Source organism: Tenrec ecaudatus, chromosome 11 (assembly GCF_050624435.1).
Source record: "Tenrec ecaudatus isolate mTenEca1 chromosome 11, mTenEca1.hap1, whole genome shotgun sequence".
Lineage (NCBI taxonomy): Eukaryota > Metazoa > Chordata > Mammalia > Afrosoricida > Tenrecidae > Tenrec > Tenrec ecaudatus.
The window spans coordinates 13,509,334-13,529,115 of record NC_134540.1 but is presented as its reverse complement, the minus strand read 5'-3'; the positions used below and the strand labels follow the sequence as shown (position 1 = coordinate 13,529,115).

Sequence of the window (19,782 nt, the reverse complement as noted above, 5' to 3'; positions counted from 1 at the left end):
CTGATGAGAAGAGACTAAACAAAAGCATCAAATAAACGTTCTCACCATGATAAAAAATTAAAATATCATAAAGTCTCAGTAAACTTTAAAACACCAAAGAAGTTAGAAAACTTGTAAATAAAATTAACTCAGCACCAGAAAAATACATGAAGCAAAGAAATCATCAGCACCACAAAACAACAAAAATACAGTAAAACGACAGCAGTAAATTCGTGCCTATCGATACTGAACATTAAATGTAAAAGAATTCATGAAATTGACAAACCACTGCCAAATCTAAGGAAGAAAAAAAGTGCACACACATAAGTGAAATAGGCTATGTTACACAGAGCCAACTAGTCTTAAAAGGATAATTACGGAAAGCTATGAAGAAATGTGCTCCAATGATGAGGGCAACGAATGTACAAATGTGCTTTACACAATTGATGTATGTATGGATTATGAGAGTTGTATGAGCCCCCAATAAAAGAAACTGAACAAGTCATTTTAAAACTCCCACTAAGTAAATACGCTGCTCCAGACGGCTACATTGGCGAAGCATACCAGGTGTCCGGGGAAGAGCAGACCCCAGCGAGTTTGCTTCCAACTCCTCCATTTACAGCCCGCCCGTCACTGGTGGCTCCATTAGGAGTGTCTGGCTTTCATTCCACGGAGGTCAGTGCTCAAATTGCTTGAATGCACCCCCCCTCCCTTTATTTCAAAGCAATATATTCACCTCGTGGCTTTGCTGGCATTACAGAGACCTTGACTCACTCTGTCGCTCCTTTGAGAGATGTCCTCAGTAAGAGTAAGGCAGGAATCTCAGTGGCTCTCACACTGTAACCTCTTCCTCCACATAGGCAGAGTTACTTCACTTAGCAGCTGCATTTCCCTGCAGGGAGGCAGTGAATGCTTCTCCTTGGGTTTTCCTTGATATCACGAATGTCATATGTTATCCTGTGGTCAGTGACTCTACTCCAGGGGAAATTATATGTCCGTAGTCTCTCTGATTGGACTCTGGTTCCCACCTGCAAACTCTGAGCACTTTGTTGTTGGCACTTCTTTTTCTCGATAATCTGCTGGTAGAGTTTAGCTCTCAGCACAGGAAGGGCTATTTCTTTATTTCATTATCTGTGATCGTTCCTGTTGGCATTCTGCTGCTAGCCTGTGGGGAGATGGACAAGTCAGACAGCACTATCGGGAGTATTGACACGCTGCTCTCTGGCTCCTTTGGCTCGAAAGGTATTCACTCGAAAATCCTTGGGGTCTACCTTCACATCTGCCATCATCACTGGTGTATACTTCAGAAGTTCAAAGTTCCAGTGTTTATAGCATGAGTGACTTTGGTGCATGTTAAATATTTCCTCAGTAGATTGTTGGCAAATGTCTCCCCCAGGAGTCCTCCCCTATGTTACCTCTAAAAATCACATCATTTTTGTCATATTTCCCCTTTGGCACTGAGCTCTGGAAAAGCGCATTGTATAACATGTTGAGTTTTTGATCAAGAGTTTCCCTTTCTTTGAGTGCAAGTCCTTGTAACTGCTCTTCGTCTTTAGTTAGACGTTTACACACTGACTCTAATTCTTCAATTGCACGATTGGCCGCCTGGGTTGCTTGATAAGTGGCTGCTAGTGGTGCTGACTCCGCATGCCTTTGGTTCCAGGACCTCCAGTCACCTTCCTCCACAGAGACATGCTGTAATACTGCTCAAGTGTTTGATGAGATCCTCCATATATTTCTGGAGGGCTTTCTGCTTCCCCAGTGTCCTGGTGTCTGATGACAGCGTTCTGGACCAATTCTTATTTAGCACAGAATAGAGAATGGGATTCCTGCTTGGTCTAAAAATCCACATTCTTGGGTTAAGATGTGTCTGTCTAAACTGTTTACAAGGGAGGTGGGTGTGCCATTAGTGGTAACCATTAAGAGAAAGAGATTTATAAAGCCCAACCCGCAGATGATGGCTCAGCTCAGCATCTCTGGGACCATCGTGATGACTTCAGGAGCCAGATCCACGCAGAGAGACCATATTTCCAACCACGGCTTATATACACTCTAGGGTCGTGCCAGTCCCCCTAATTACAGGTAATGACATGCGTAACAGTAAGGGGCCATACAATAGGCATGCACGTGACAGGAAGGCATACATATAACAAGATAGGTGAATGTACCATCTTAATGATCATTTTTACGACTAAATGTCTTTGCAGATACAATAGCATGTGGGGGCTGATTTTATTTTTTCAATTCAATTTACTTTATAGGTGCCCATTCTTCCTATCAATCCAGATGCGCTTTCCAAGTCCTTCCAGACTTGCCTTTTATGACATGGATTCTGCACTGCCCCTCAGAGAAGGCTCAAGGAACCATGGCCCTGAGTTAGGAACTCTATTCAATATAAGCGGGGGCTTATATTGGGTTTAGGGAGCCTGGTCTTATAAGATGGCAGGTCTGGACGGTCTCTTGGCGCCTAGCCTTGTTTACTGCCCATTGTTAGCACCCTCTCGGTTTCCAAATGAGACTTTCCCGCTCCCTTGGAACACATGAACCAGTCTTCAGCATGGGAATGAATCCTGATGGGCTTCTAAAGGTTTGGGCTGCTATCAACCAATGGTCACCAACAAACTAGGAGGATTGAGTCTCCCTCTTTATGAAAGTCTTCTTTTCTTTCTCGGAAAATTTAGATGCAAAGAGAAAGAAAGCCACATAACAGACAGTGAAAGAAGCAGACTTTAGCAAGAGTGTCCGAGAAGTTCCCTCTGGCTCCCAGGACCCTTCCCCAGCCCTGCCAGTCAGGTCCACTCACCCCGTGTTGTCAGTCTTGCCAGAGGATGGAGTAGTCACTGCTAAAGAATCCTGAACCCTGTAAAGAGCAAAAAATTATACATAGAGATAAAGTCAGAGATGCTTTATAAATCAAATTCTGAAGAGACATTTCAGGAAGTGGGGGCGGAAAATAATTGAGGGACAGAAATGGGATGCTCACACATCCGTGTGTGTGTGTGTGTGTATGTGTGTGTGTGTGTGTGTGTGTGTGTGTGTAAGAGAAAGAAAGATGCAAAGTGATTATTAGTCTCTCCTGTCTCTCCATGTTCTCCACCAATGTGGCCACACTGGGATAAATCTGGAAAACGGGTGACAGATGTGAGGATGCAGAAATGAGGAAGCAGGTCCAGCAGTCACGGGCATCAGGGTGCAGCTAAAGAAAACAAAGGAACTGCTCCAATGGGAAGGGTGGGTCCTTGGTGACCATTCCACGGAGAATGAATGGTTAAGTACAGGGAGATTAGAGATGGTATACATTATGTTGATGAGAGTTTCTGAACCGAAGGAAAAGTACAGGCCTAGATGTTTGTATTTTTTTTCCTTTTCTCAGAATTCATTTTTAAAGGCTATCTGGCCACAGTATACCCACGCATTGGCTTGGGTGATTTATTTCACCTCACTAAAAATAGTATCTTCATCTATAAAATAAGAATGAAAAACTACAGTGAAAATTATTTTTTTTCCTTTAATGCTCCCTGCAACCCCCACTACCATGATCCCAATTCTATCTTACAAATCTGGCTAGACCAGAACATGTATACTGGTACAGAAGAGCTCGCAACACAGGGAACCCAGAGCAGATAAGCCCCTCAGGACCAATAAGGAGAGCAGCGATACTAGGAGGGAAAGGGTAGAGGGGGGAGGGGGGGTAAAAGAGAGAGCCGATCTCAATGATTGACGTATGGCCCCCTCCCAGGGGGATGGACAACAGAAAAGTGGGTGAAAGGAGATAGCAGTTGGTGTAAGACATGAAAAACAAAACCAGAATAATTTATAAATTTTCAAGGGGACGTGGGGAAGGAAAGATGGGGGAAGGAGGGAAAAAAACAAGGAGCCAGGGGCTCAAGTAGAAACAAAATGTTTTTAAAAAGATGATGACAACATATGTATAGATGTGTTTGACACAATGGATATGTGGGTGAATTGTGATAAGAGCTCCCAGTAAAATTTTAAAACTTGAAAATTCTTCATATGGTTCTTTCACCAACGTCCCATAGAGTCCCTATGCATCATAATTGACTTGCTGACAGTGAGTTTGAGAGTTTTTTACCAATGTTCCTGTAACTGCCACCAAATAATTAGGGGGCCTATGCAAATGGAGTGTGTAGAACACTAAGAAAGGGGCTTAGTCGGTTTTGTTATCACCCCCATGGTTATAGGAATGAGCCATTTTACCTTGGGCGAGCCCCCAGGTTGGTGAGTGTCCAGTGGAAAAGGACCCAGAATCACCATATATTTAGTTCCTCAATGCCCCCCTTGCAGCGACATGACAGGTCTTGATCTGTTGGTCAGGGATTTGAACTTGGAAGAATTGATCCAGGCAGTTTCCCCAGCACCAATCCCCATGCTTAGGGTCAACGGAGCTCAATAGAATGGGGGGTCAAGCCCATGGATTGTGGTTCATGGGGGAATTGTCCTGGCAGAGACTCCTCAAACCTACAGTGTCCAGAGTGATGTGTCATTGGAAACACCAATGTTACCAACATGATTGCCTTATACTCCAGAGGTGGATGATTGACAATGTTTTACTTTTCTATTCCTATGGGTTTCGTTTTCCCGCCTTTAGTTTGCTTGCTTTCATTTGTGTGTTTGTCTTTTGTTGTCTGCTAGTTGGCTTGTTGCTGTTGTTGGGATGTGAGTCTTATAGGGTCTTGAATTTGTTATCATACGACCGTCAGAGTAAACCTGCGCCATGCATATCCTATGGACCAGCAGATGGATGCTGGGCACCCACTTAACTCTGGCCCCAATCCACTACAGTTAGTTCTGATAACATGGTCCTGCTCCATACTCACCCTCATAAAAGATCACTGAAGATAAGGATGCACAGCAAAGTGTGGTGAAGAAAGCAGATGGTGCCCAACAAGCAATCATCTAATCAAAGATTCAACTAAGTCCACATAGAAGCACACCAGCTTATGTGATCCAAAGATGACAATAACAGAATTCAAATATGACAAAGGGAAAAGTATCAGAGTCTAAATTGAGGACACCCAATTTGTAGAAGGCTATAGAAGACAGTGGGAACCCAAAACCCATCTGCAGAGTACCTAGTCAGATTAAGCCGCTGGCAGATCCCCTCTAGCCACAGGCAAGGGTCTGGCACAGCTTCACTATGAGATGGAGATCACTGTCGTCGTGATTATACTACATTGAGTTTGATATTTGGTCAGTTGACCTCCCTCTTGACCCAACCTGCAATTGTTCTAAGTGCAAATATTTCTTGCTTGCTCCATGACAACAACAAAAAATGACCTGACATTTTTAATATTGATGGTGGTCTTTCCCTTCTTACTAATTATTTGTATTTTTAATCTTTATATTATTGTTTGTTTATTGTTTTATCCTTGCCACTTTATTTTCTTTGTTGGGTTTTCTTGTTTGTGAAGCACGGAAGGAGTAGATGCATAGAGATAAGAACTGATGCGAGGGTTTATGAGGGAGGTGGTAGGGGGAGGGGTGGGAGATAGGGGGAGCAAATAATGTATGTGGGAGGGGGGAAGGAGCACTAGACTTGCTGGTGATTACACAACACATTTTAAAAGCAATTTAACCATGAGGGGGGAAAAAAGAGAAAATGTTCTAGAATTGATTGTAGTAATGATTGTGCTTGATATGATTGAACTATTGAATTGTGTGATAGGTGAAGTGCCAATGAAACCTAAAACACAAAAACAAGAATGAACCATCTTTGAAGCAGTGGCAGAATGAAGAAAGTCCAGGACCATTGGAAGAGCACATTCCAGATTTCTGCCTGGAGTGGCTGAGGCCAGAGGCACCAGAGACTGGGGCCTGGGGACTAAGAAGCACAGCACTGAGCCTATAGGACCAAGATAGAGCAACAGGCTGGCTTCCTAGACCAGGAAGGCAGAGGCCAAACGACCACATGGGTGAAAGGCTTAAGATGAGAAACTTGGTTGCTGGCAGAGGGAAGGTGTTATTGTGGACCAACAACTGTATCCTTATAGTTTGCTGATCCTGACTTGTGATAACCTATTAAAGTCTCCAGTAACCCACCCCCCACCAAATTGTGAGTATTGTCTGTGTGTTCAGGGTGGCCACTGCAATGATTTCTTGAATCTAGCATGGAAGGAGAGTGTTGGAGTAGATAAAGGAGGATGGAGGGTAGAGGTACAGTTGACTCCTGCCTCTTGGCAATAGGGAGCCCAGAGGACGTCAGAGATGGCTCTCCACAATGTTACTGCAGGAGACCTCATGCCACAATAGTTAAAGCACTCAGCTGCTAACTGAACGTTTTGTGGTTCAAACCCATCAGACACTCTGTGGGATAAATATGTGGCAGTCTGTAGCGTCCATGACACATACTCGTATGCTACCCTCCTCTACACGTACATCTTAAAAACTACAGAGGAGACTTCACCTCTGCTGGGATCAGTTTTTCAAGATGTGGGGGGAGGGAGAAGGCAATTCAGTTGCTGCTATCCAAAATGTTCTGAAATCACCCCAATTCAGCATACATGCCCACTAGAGTAATAAGGAAACCTGACTGGAAATCCATGTCAAGATGGGAGGGCAGGGTCATAGATATCTAGAGAAGGCAATTATATCTCTGTTAGGAAACTGGGGAGGGGCAACCTTCCCATCAGATAATACTCACGTGGAACCTAAGGAGAGAATATGGCTGATACTAGGTTCCTAATTGGATACTTTTGACCTAGCCTTTGGTAGCTTGGTCCATGTGCTAATGCAGTGATTCTCAACCTGTGGGTCGTGACCCCTTTGGGGATGGACAACCCTTTCACAGGGGTCAACTGATTCATAACAGTGGCAAAATTACAGTTATGAAGTAGGAACAAGAATTATTTTATGGTTGGGGTCACCACAACTGAGGAACTGTATTAAAGGGTCATGGCAGTAGGTTGAAAACAACTGTGCTATAGACTACCAGAACTTTTGCCTCTGTTCTTTCAGGGAGTGCAACATTCTTCATAGGCCACCCCAGAAGGATTCAATGTGGAAACCCCACTAAGTGAACGGGCTTGACTGCAAACCACTTGTAGCCATTAGACTTCAAGCTGAAACTCCCTAGTGTAAGAAGAAGCAGATGATTACAAGTCCAAGGGCATTGAACTGGTGGGCATTGGACTTCAGCTCAAGTCTCTTACAACCATACACTTATGTTAGTGCCCTCCTTGCTTCATTATGATGTGTATTAATTTGGTCAGCATGGCTCTGATGTTGTGAATGAATATTGTTGGAAAATTGCCCTAACACCAGCCCCGTCCTTTGTGTAAATTGTGTCCAGTTGCTTAAGTGTTCAATCTATACAAGTCAACAATCTTGGATTGTGGTTCATCACTGGCCTATACTCATATGACTTTCTTTTCTCAAGGATTTAAAATTCTATATATTGGCTAAACTAATGACACTCAATGTGCAGTGATTAGCTGCCCAACAAGTAACCACGAGTGGTTATACATAGCATAACATGATACCTGATCAGCTGATCTCCCCCTTGACCCATTCTGGATTTGTTCTGGGTTTAAATATTTCTCAATTGTTTCTTGAGAGAGGTTTTCTTTCTGACTTATTTGAATATTCCCGGTGTTCTTTTCTTTCCTTTTAATATATACAATTTTCCATTTTTTGGACTTTGTTATGTTTCCCAATTTAGGAAGCACAGACAGGGAGCAGATATAAAGAGACAATAATTGATGTGATGGCTTGTCAGGGATACTGGGGCGGGAGGCTGAGGGGAGCTGGTAGCAAATGGTGAATGCGGGAAAGGGAGGATAATCTGAAACTGATTGCGGTGATGTATGTACAACTCTTTTTGAAAATGCAACAACTCTAGAAGTGTGTCATGGGTGACATTAAAAAAATGAATATGATAGCAATAAAAAAACTCACTAGTAGAATTCCAGGAAGATGGCGATGGAGTAACACATACAAGAGGGGCACCACAGAAATCAGTCCAGGAGAGTTACTAAGAGGGAAATTCAACACTGCTGGATCACAGGAGGAGCATCATAAAGATAAGTAGACACAGATCCACAAGGTTTTGAAGGGCTGGGGGCTTTGGGGATACCACAGTGGAGGCCTGCTAGGACTTGACCTTAGCCGTGTCACTGTCTTGGCCGGAGCTGGGACCATTTGGAGCCAACGCAGGGGCTTAATCTCAACACAGCCACAGTTTGCTGCCACCTTGGGGCAGGGACTAAACACTTGCAGCTCCACAGGCAGGGATCGGGACCCAGCTACATGGTTACATTTGTTTCCCTCTCTTCTCTCTATTGCCCCACAATCTCAGTGGGCTTAGTTTGGTTTTTATTCCCTCTTTGTCTCTTTCCTTTTCTCTCACAGGATGCTGCCAACCTCCAGGCCACTTCCCTTAGCTTAGGGCATATACACCTGGCCCACACCCAGTTAGGTGAGCTCTACCCTGTGCAGCTAGCCTGAGGCTGGAAAAGCCCTGCCGAACTCCACCAGGGAATACTCTGCCCAACTTCTTACCTTCTTACTGGGGAATTCCTGCTTTCCACTTGACTGAGGGAACTTCCTCCCACCTATCTTAGTGCCTCAAAGAGCCTAAGGCGGCTGGGTCAACATTCCAAGCTTTGGCAGGAACCTCTGCCAAAATTCCACAGTGATCTACTTAGCCAAGGCAATTCTGCCCACCATTTACGTTGTTTACACCAAACCAGGCAACCCATCAACCTTCTGGGGCACTCCCCTGAGAGGGATGCCACAGAAGGATAAAGTGGTAGGCTAATTCCATAGTAAAATTATCTGTAGACAGTTCAAAGAAGCATTCCTATAAGTCTCCCAGCAAGAGTCAGTGCTCTTGACTCCCTGGGAAATGACACCTGGTTCCTCTAAAACAACACAACACAAAAATCCAGCAGCCCCAACAACCTCAACAAAAAAACAGGAGGAAAAAAGGCAATGGCAAAAGATGTCCTGAACATAACAACATACATAGAATAAGCAGACATTGAGCTGCCACAGAAATAAATTTTCAGAATGCTGCTTGGAGTCATACAGGATATAAGGGAAACAATACAGAAAAAGGATGAAATGATAGAGGAGATAAAGTCCGTACACCAGCTTAAGAAGTAGATAATAAAAACCAGTAGCAGACACACAGACCTCGAGAATTGACTGGAGGAAGCAGAGAACTGCACCAGTGACATGGAGGACAGCCAAACAGACTTTAACAAACATGAACAAAATCTAATAAGATCATCAGAAAAGCTCAAGAAAACCAAGGAGCTATGTCTGATACTGAAGAGGAACAACATTAGAATTATTAGATTACCAGAAGAAGACACAACAGAGAAGTCATCTGCAACAATAGTAAGAGAATTCTTGGAGGAAAACTTCCTCAGCCTAATGAATGAAAACCAGGCAATCATTCAGGAGGCTGAAAGAACAACAGCTAGACTAACCCCCAAGAAGTCACCAAGGCACATAATAGTTAAACTATCCAACTCTGAGGAAAAGGAGAAAATCACGACCAGCTAGGGAAAAACAAGCAATCACATATAAAGGTTCCCAAATAAGAATATGCTCAGACCTATCAGCAGAAACTATGAGGAAGAGGAGAGAGTGGAGTAACATATTCCAAAAATTGAAGGAAAACAACGCAAACCCAAGAATACTCTACCCAGTCAAATTATCGATCAAGATAGATAGAGATGTCAGAGTCTTCCCAGACAAGGAAAAACTCAAAGAATATGTTGGGAGAAACCCAGCCCTACAATAAATCCTTGCTGACCCAGTATGGGCAGAAGAACAACAGTCATACATCATAAATAAGAGACTGCCACATAGAACAACCCCACCCAAAGGACAACAAAGTGAAAATGCCCCCAAGATAGCATGGGTTTAAGGATGGAAAGAAGTCAAGAATGATGTGCGTACACCCCCCCCCCCCACATACGCAACACACTAATAAGGAAGGAAGGTAGGAAAATACCCAACACAAAAAGTATAAGATGACATCTCAGATCCCACAGATGGAGATAATAGCCCTGAATATCAATGGCCTGAACTCAGGCATTAAAAGAGTGAGTCTAGCAGACTGGCTTAGAAAACACAATCCTGGAGACCCAATTCCCATCTGTAGCCAATTGGACATCCCTTGCAGAGGGGTAGCGAGGAAGAGATGAGTCATTCAAGGTTCAGTGTAGCAATAATGAAACTCAAAACCTTCCTCTAGTTCTTAAAGGCTTCCTTCCCTACCCCCCACTATCATGATCCCAAGTTTACCATGCAAATCTTGTTAGACCAGAGGATGCACAGCAGTATAGATGGGAACTGGAAACACAGGGAAGCCAGGAGAGATGAACCCCTCAGGACTAGTGGTGAGAGTGGCGATACTTGGAGGGAAGAGGTGGGTAGAAAGGGGGAACTGATCACAAGGATCTACATATAACCTCCTCCCTGGGGGATAGGCAACAGAAAAGTGGGTGAAGGGAGACGCTGGGCAGTGTAAAATAAAATAATAACTTATAAATTATCAAGGGTTCATGATGGAGGGGGAGCAGGGAGGGAGGGAGAGGGGAAAAAAGAAAATGAGGAGCTGATTCCAGGAACCCAAGTGGAAAGCGAGTTTTGAGAATGATGAGGGTAAAAAAATAAAAAATAATAAAAGAGAATGATGAGGGCAACAAATGTATAAGTGTGCTTTACACAATTGATGTATGTGTGGATTGTGATGAGTTGTATGGGCCCCCAATAAAATGATTTTTTTTTAAAGAAAACACAATCCATCAATCTGCTGCCTATAGGAGACACATCTCAAGGCTACAGACAAAAATAGGCTGAGAATCAAAGGCTAGAAAAAGGCATACCAAGCAAACAGCAATGAAAAAAAAAGTAGGGGCTGCAATCCTAATGTCGAATAAAATTGACCTCAAAGTGTAAAACATAAAAAGAGATAAGGAGGGGCACTATATAATGCTCAAGGGAACGGTAGGCAAAGAACCATTAAGCATTTTGAACATATATTCCCAGAATGAGAGACCCACTAAATACGTCAACCAAACATTCCAAAAGATGAAAAAAAGAAATCACAGCCTCAACAATTATAGTGGGTGACTTCAATACACCACTCTCTGAGAAAGATAGATCACAGGGAAAGAAACTCAACAAGGAGGCAAGAGATCTAAATACTACAATTAGACAATTTGACCTCATAGATATTTACAGAGCTTTTCATCCAACTACAAAAAAAAACCCCACATTTTTTCAAGCCTGAATGGCACATATTCAAAGATAGACCTCGTACTGGGACATAAGGAGAAGCTACATAAATTTAAGCATATGATATGTATGATATCATACATACCTCTCTCTCTGACCACTGTGCCATAAGGCTGGAAATCAACAAAAGGAAGACGAAGAAAACAAAAGCAAACAATTGGCGGATGAATAATTATTGCAAAAGGAGTGCACACTGGCACAGATCAGAGATGAAATTAGGAAATTTCTAGAAACCAATGAGAATGAGAACACGTTGTACCAAAACTTATGGGACGCAGCAAAGGCAGTCATCAGAGGACGTTTCATAGCAATACATGCACACCTGAGAAAGCAAGAGAGGCTCATGACTGATATGCTGGCACAAAATTTACCACTAGAGCACAGTCAGCAGGACAATCCTACTAATAGGAAAAGAAAAGAAATAATAAAAACCAGGGATGCAATTCAGGAGAGGGAAAATAAGAAAACAATGGGGGAAAATTAATGCTGCTCAAAGTTGGTTCTTCAAAAGGATAACCAGAATCGACAGACTGGTTATCAAATTTCAATAGCAATAATGGGGATGAAAGAGGGGACATTACAACAGACCCTAATGAAATCAAAAGGCTAATTACAAAGTACCACCAAGGACTGTACTCCAAAGAATTCAACAACTTGGAAGACATGGATATATTATTGGGGGGAAAAAATCCCTCCCTAGACTGTTCCCAAAGGATGTCAAGACTCTCAACAGACCCATAGCAAGAGAAGGACGAGACAATGGTATCAAGAGATTATCAACAACAACAAAAATCCCCTAGACCAGATGGTTTTACAGGAGAATTATACCAAGCATTTAAGGAAGAATTAACACCAATCCTACACAAACTCTTCCAGATCATAGAAGAAGATGGCAAACTCCTGAAATCTTTCTATGAAGCTAGTATAACTCTGATACCTAAACTGGGCAAGGATCCCACAAGAATCGAGAACTACACACCAATATCCCTAATGAACATTGATGCAAAATTCCTTAACAAAATACTGGCCAATAGAATATAAAAGTATATAGAACAAATAATTCACCATGACCAAGTGAGACTCATACCAGGGATGCAGGGATGGTTCAACTTACGAAAGACCATCAATGTTATTCGCCACATTGACATGAAAAACTGTAAGAACCACATGATAATATCGATAGATGCAGAAAAAGCATTTGACAACATCCAACACCAATTCCTTTTTAAGACACTTGAGATGATAGGAATGGAAGGAAAGTTCCTCAAGAAAATACAAGCTATATATGAAAAACCAACAACCAACATGGTAGTCAATGGAGAAAAGACAACACAATCCCACTGAAAAGGGGGACCAGACAAGGATGCCCCTTGTCCCCTCTCTTACTCAATATCATGCTGGAGGTTTTAGCTAACTGCATAAGGCAAAGAAAAGACATCAAAGGTATTTGTCTGGGGAAGGAAGAGGTGAAACTATCATTATTTGCAGATGATATGATTTTATATATGGAAAATCCCAAAAGCTCCACAAGGGGAGTACTGAGGTGTCTTTAGCAATGACACACCAGACAAAGGCCTTATTACTAAAATCTACAATACTCTGCTAGCTTCCAAAAAGAAAAAACTAATTGCCCACTGAGGAGGTGGGCCAAGGACCCAAACAGAGATTTCACAGGGGCAGAAATCTGAATGGCCAATAAACATATGAGGAAATGTTCCCAATCTTTAGCCATAAAATGCAAATTAAAACAACAATGAGGTACCACCCAACACCCTCAAAGGTAGTCCAATTCAAAAAATCAGAAAGCAACAAGTGTTGGAGGGGCTGTGGAGAAACAGGAACTATCATCCACTGCTGGTGGACCTGTAAGTATGTACAGCCACTATGGAAATTGATCTAGCAATACCTAAAACAGATGGAAATTGAGTTACTATTTGACCCAGCAATCCACCTACTGGGCATATACCCAGAAGAGGCAAGAAACAAACCAAGGCCAGACATCTATGCTCCAATGTTAACTGCGGCACAATTCACAATTGCAAGTTGGAAACAAGCCAAATTTCCATCAACTGACGAGTGGATTAAAAAGCTATGGTACATACATATAATGGAGTACTACGCATCACTAAAAAGCAGCGATGGGCACATGAAGCACATTGCTGCATGGGAAGAACTGGAGGAAATCATGCTAAGCGAAGTAAATCAAGCACAAAAGGAGAGGTACAACAGGAGTCCACTGAAGTAAGCTTTAAAAACAAATGCAAAAGGGACATAGGGGAAAAGCTAATGTATACAAACATTCCTGGGGTGAGGACCAAGTAGTATGGCAGGGGCCAAACCAAATCCAGGGATACATACGGTAGGCAACTAAAAAGGAGGGAGGGGGAGGAAAAAATAAAATAACATAATAAAAAACAAAAAGGTAGTGGGGGCACAGGGCACTAACCCACCCAAGGGGAGGGTACTGTTTATATCTCCGCAGGGAAAGAAGGACCAGACTTCAAATGTGAATGCAACATGACAGAATGGATTAGGGAACCAGTGGAGAGGTCAGAGGGGCTGGCCTGAATCCCAACTACGTGGACACCTTCCCCTCCCCCCAGAAGAATTTGTTTTAGAAGACAGCACTGAATCTGCAGTTCCGGCAGAGGGACATGTGTGATCAGAGCACACGGGAGCAAATGAAGGGGGAGGAAGAGAGAGTGGAGCACATCCTGGCCCACCAAGCCTTGACGACGAGATTCCCGCTCAGAGCATTCAATTCACAGAAAAGACCATATGGCCGGTCCCACTATGAGACACGCCATCCCTCACTGACCCATAGTCCTACAGGGACAACACCGGAGACACAGTGCGGGAATTGCACCCGATCTGATCCCACAACGCAGAGGCAAAACACTAAGAGCTTGGAACAGAACAGCAAGGGGAATAGAGCAATGAAGTCCCCAGGGAATACCAAAAATAGACTTTGGGTCCAGGGCTTGACCAGACTTGACCAGAAAACACTCCTAAAGGGCAACAAACAGTCCTTGAACTAACTACAAGCTTTTCATTTTTGTTATGTTTTGTTTCATTTTGGTTTTTGTCATTGGATTATTGTGTTGTTTTATTTTGTTGCTTGGCTTTCCTCTGTCTTGTTTTTGAACATGTTATTGTCTCCTAGTTCTATCTAAATAAGATAGGGTGGATGAATAATCTGGAGGAGAAAACAACAGGACTGACAGTTCTGGAGGGACATGGGAGAGGGGGAGGTGGGGGAAAAGGTAGTGGTGTTAACAAACCCAGGGACACGGGAACAACAAGTAATGCAAATCAGTGGTGAGGAGGGTGTAGGAGGCCTGGTAGGGTGTGACCAAAGGTAATGTAACCGAGAGGAATTACTGAAACGCTAATGAGGGCTGAACATGATAGTGGGACAAGAGGAAAGTAAAAGGAAATGGAGGAGAGAACTAGTAGGCAAAGGGCATTTATAGAGGTCTAAATACAGGCATGTACATATGTACATATATTTATATATGATGATGTAGAAATAGATCTATGTGCATATATGTGTACATTTAGTATTAAGGTAGCAGATGGACAATCGGCCTCCACTCAAGAACTCCCTCAATGCAAGAATACTTTGTTCTATTAAACTGGCATTCCATGAAGCTCACCTTCCCGACACAATCGCTGAAGAAAAAGCAGGTGCATAAGCAAATGTGGTGAAGAAAGCTGATGGTGCCCGGCTATCAAAAGATATAATGTCTGGGTTCTTAAAGGCTTGAAGGTAAACAAGTGGCCACCTAGCTCAGAATCAACAAAGCCCACATGGAAGAAGCACACCAACCTTGCAATGGAAAGGTGTCGAAGGGATGAGGTATCAGGCATCATCAGAACGAAATATCATATCATTGTGAATTAGGGAAAGGGTGGAGTGAAGACCCAAAGCCCATCTCTAGGCAACTGGACATCCCCTTACGGAAGGGTCACAGGAAGGAGACAAGCCAGTCAGGGTGCAGTGTAGCAACCATGAAACATACAACTTTCCTCTAGTTTCTAAATGCCTCCTCCCCACCCCACTATCATGATCCCAATTCTATCCTACAAATCTGTCTAGACCAGAGGATGCACACTGGTACAGATAGGAACTGGAAACACAGGTCATCCAGGGCAGATGATCCCTTTAGGACCAGTAGTGGCGATACCTGGAGGGTAGAGCGAAGGCGGGGTACAGAGGGGGAACCGATTACCAGGATCATATATAACCTCTTCCCTGGGGGACAGACAACAGAAAAGTAGGTGAGGAGAATGCCAGTCGGTGCAAAATACGACAAAGTAATAATTTATAAATCATCAAGGGTTCATGAGGAAGGGGGAATGGTAAGGGAGGGGAAAAATTAGGACCTGATGCCAGATGCTTAAGTGGAGAGCAAATGTTTTGAGAATGATGAGGGCAATGAATGCACAAATGTGCTTTACACAATTGATGTATGTATGAATTGTGATAAGAGTTGTATGAGCCCCTAATAAAATGATTAAAAAAAAAACACATGCCAAGGCTTAAAAAAAAAAAAAAACAACAACTCACTAGTAATACCTTGATCGCCTTCCCGGTGGTAAGCAGAAATGCTTCAGGAGCCGATCAAGATGGAACACCTAAAGGTAGTGGCTTTTTCTAGAGAAGAGTTTCCTAAGAAGCTCGCTCACCACCTCGATCAGAGCATCCTCAATTAGGGCTTCCAGCTGCCCCTGAAGAAGCACATATACGAGGGGGTACCCCCAAAATAGACTTATATATATTTAAATGTTTTTAATCAAACAACCTTATCACCTTCAAAGTACTCTCCATTACACTTAATACATTTGTCAAATCTGAGAGTCCATTCTTGGAAACATTGTTCACTCATTTGTTAGGATGGCTGACAGCACCTCCTTCTTTTTTTCTTCACCGATTCTACGTCATCAGGTCGCTGTCCTTTCATGTCCCTCTTCACTCAAGGAAGCAAAAAGAAGACACACGGAGTGAGGTCAGGTGATTTAGGTGCATGGGGCAAGAGAGGCATGATGGTTTTTGCCAAAAGCTGGCAGACTGAGATGGCTGTGTGAGCACGTACATTGTCATGGCAGCAAAACTAGTCCCCTGTGTGCCACAAATCAGGCCTTTTTTTGGTCTCATGCTGTTACGCAATCTTTTCAGAACCTCTAGATAGAAAGCTTGATTAACAGTTTGACCTGGTGGAATGAACTCCAAATGCACTAGCCCCCTTACATGCAAAAAACAAATGAGCCTCATATTGATCTTTGATTTCACTATACGAGTTATTTTGGGGTGAGGTGATGATGGCATCTTCCACTGGCTTGATTGGTGTTTGATATCAGGATTGTAAGAATAGCACCAGCAATGACTTTGACGGGGGGGTCAAGGGAGTCTGTGTCAGTTCAGAGCTGTTCTTTCAAAGCACTGCATATAGACAAGCTCCTTTTCCTGGTCAGTCAGAACCCGAGGCACAAATTTCGCAGTGACCTTCTCATTCCCAAATCTTCCATTAAAATTCGCTAAACTGAGCTCCAAGAGAGGCCAGATAACTTCCCCATCTCAACGGTCCATTGTTGGTCTTCAAGCACAGGTGCACAAATTTTGTCAACATTTTGGTCTCTTTGATAAGTTGACGGATGTCCAGAAGGAGGTTCATCATCCATTGATACTTCACTTTTGAAATGAGAAAACCACTCATATACTTGAGTTTTTCCCTAGCACTGTCCCTGTAAGCTGTGTTCAACATCACAATAGTTACTATGGCACTTTTCCTGAGCAGGAAACAAACTTTTACAGCCACATGCTGTTCCTTTACGTCAGCCATCACAAAAAACAAGGTTTGAGTGTTTTTACGAAAAAAATTCACTGTGACCAGAGAAAAACTTCCCAGGCAATGCCACTGGGTGCACTAACTCAGAGCAAGTTGCTATATACGAGCCCAGTGGGAAGAATGCATACTGTGAAAGCTCTGCCCAGTAGAGCTTTTCCCCAGATATTTTTGGGTACCCCCTCGTATGCTATCACATTTTATTAGGGGCTCATACAACTCTTATCACAATCCATGCATATACATACATCAATTGTATAAAGCACATCTGTACATTCTTTGCCCTAATCATTTTCTTTTTTTTTCTTTTTTTACATTTTATTAGGGGCTCATACAACGCTTATCACAATCCACACATATACATACATCAATTGTATAAAGCACATCCGTACGTTCCTTGCCCTAATCACTCTCAAAGCATTTGCTCTCCACTTAAGCCCTCTGCATCAGGTTCTCATTTTTCCCCCCTCCCTTCCCACTCCCCCCTCCTCATGAGCCCTTGATAATCCACAGATTGTTATTTTGTCATATCTTGCCCTATCCGGAGTCACTCCCCCTTCTCTGCCGTCCATCTCCCATGGAGGAGGTCACATGTGGATCCTTGTAATCAGTTCCCCCTTTCCAACCCACTCACCCTCCACTCTCCCAGCATCGCCCCTCACATCCCTGGTCCTGAAGGTATCGTCCACCCTGGATTCCCTGTGCCTCCAGCTCCCGTATGCACCAGTGTACAACCTCTGCCCTATCCAGTCCTGCAAGGTAGAATTCGGATCATGGTAGTTGGGGGGAGGAAGCATCCAGGATCTAGGAGAAAGCTGTGTTCTTCATCGGTACTACATCGCACCCTGACTGACCCATCTCCTCTCCTAAACCCCTCTATAAGGGGATCTCAAGTGGTCGACACTTGGGCCTCAGGTCTCCACTCTGCACTTCCCCCTTCATATATATATATATATATATATATATATATATATATATACACACATATATATATATACATATATCCACACACATATATATTTTGCATGATGCCTTATACCTGGTCCCTTTGGCATAAATGAGGTGTTTTTAAGGAAATTATACATAGAGCAATATCCTTAATTGAGTTTTCCAAGCACATGTACAAATTCATTTGCACACAGATCACATTTAAAATGAAGAGACACATGTATTTCCCATTGCACTAATCAAGGCTGAGAATTATATTTAAAGTTCAGTAAGTTTGGGTCAGATCACTTACCTATTGTTATTTGAGTAATATCGAAGCCAGAAATATAATGAGTTCTTGTTTACTTTTTCCATGGTGTAGTCTTATGGTTGAATTTAATCTATACTTGATCTAAAAAGAAAAAAAACATAGATGCATTTAAATGCAATACGCTGAACACTGGTGGTACAGTGGGTACGTGCTCTTCTGGCTCACCAAATCTAAAGGAATAAATGGGATCAGAGCTTCAATTGTGAACACCTGTTTGCAGATGGCTCGGGATGACAGTGGAAGCCCAAAAATCCATTTGCAGGGTCCCCACGTGGATTGAGCCGCCCGTGATTCTCCCCTGATCATAGTGGAGAAGTGTGAATAGCCCTGTTATCAGACAGAAAGCTCTGCCAAATTCATTCTGGCAGACATATCCTTCTGCAAACCCGGTGCTCACAATGCAAGCCCAATATCTATCTGCAGAGTACCTATGCTGATGAAGTACCTGGTAACCAAAAGGTCCATGGGTTGAACCCACCAGCCACTCTTGGGGAGGGAGATATGTAGTCCGTGTAACAATTTATAGCCTTGGAAAAATCTAAGCAGCTATGAGTCAGAATCGACTCGATGACAGTGAGTTTATGCTTTTGTGGTGTTTAAAAATCCTTTGCTAGCCTCTAAAAGAAAGTCACACATAAAACATATGAGGTATGGATTAGTATTTCTCTGATTGGAGATGGATCAGTACTTCTAGAACCTTGAATCCAGAAACTTATTAAATCTACAATATTGTGCAATTTTATCAATCCTGTGAAACATGCATTCTGTACTCTGATATTCTAGCTGAGAGAGAAATCGAATGTTCAACAAAATTTAAATTGAGCTCAAGGGCCTTTGGAAGAGTACCTGTTTCTTTCATAGGGCCCAGAGACTGAAATAAAGCACCTCTGTGCCAGTTTTACATCATTATACAAAATATATTTTACCCGGGAAGAGTCCATAGATAATAAACCACAGAATGGAAGAGCAGAGCTGTGCTCCTCATTTCACGGAACCAGATTTATGCCACACAAGAGCACTGGAAGGCCCTGGAGAATAGGATGGCATCGCAAAGGACCTTGCTAAATTCAGAAGTAATAACGTGCTGTCTTCACTGTGGCTCTCACTGCCATTGAGTTGATGCTGACTCATACTGAGTTTCCGAGACAGTAACTCTTTTACAGGACAAGGAAGCCCCATCTATTTCCTTGAGAGCAGCTGGTGGTTTCGAACTCCTGACCTGGTGGTTATCAACCCAACTCGTAACCTCTATGCAAACACCTAGAAATGAGCCATGTTATTGCTGTTGTTAGGTGCTGTCAAACTTAGTCCTGCTCACAGCGACCCTACGGACAACAGGATGAAACACTCTGAGGTCCTGCACAAGCCTTGCAATTGTTGTCTTAGTTGGGGCCATCGTTGAAGCCACTTTTTTCCTGACTCCACTTT

General features: G+C 43.0%; 1 pseudogene; it reads right to left on the bottom strand.

Annotated features, from left to right (window-relative positions):
- Positions 1 to 854: 854 nt before the first annotated feature.
- LOC142461593 (peptide chain release factor 1, mitochondrial pseudogene) lies at positions 855 to 18,398 on the bottom strand (annotated as a pseudogene).
- Between the last annotated feature and the right edge of the window lie 1,384 nt (positions 18,399 to 19,782).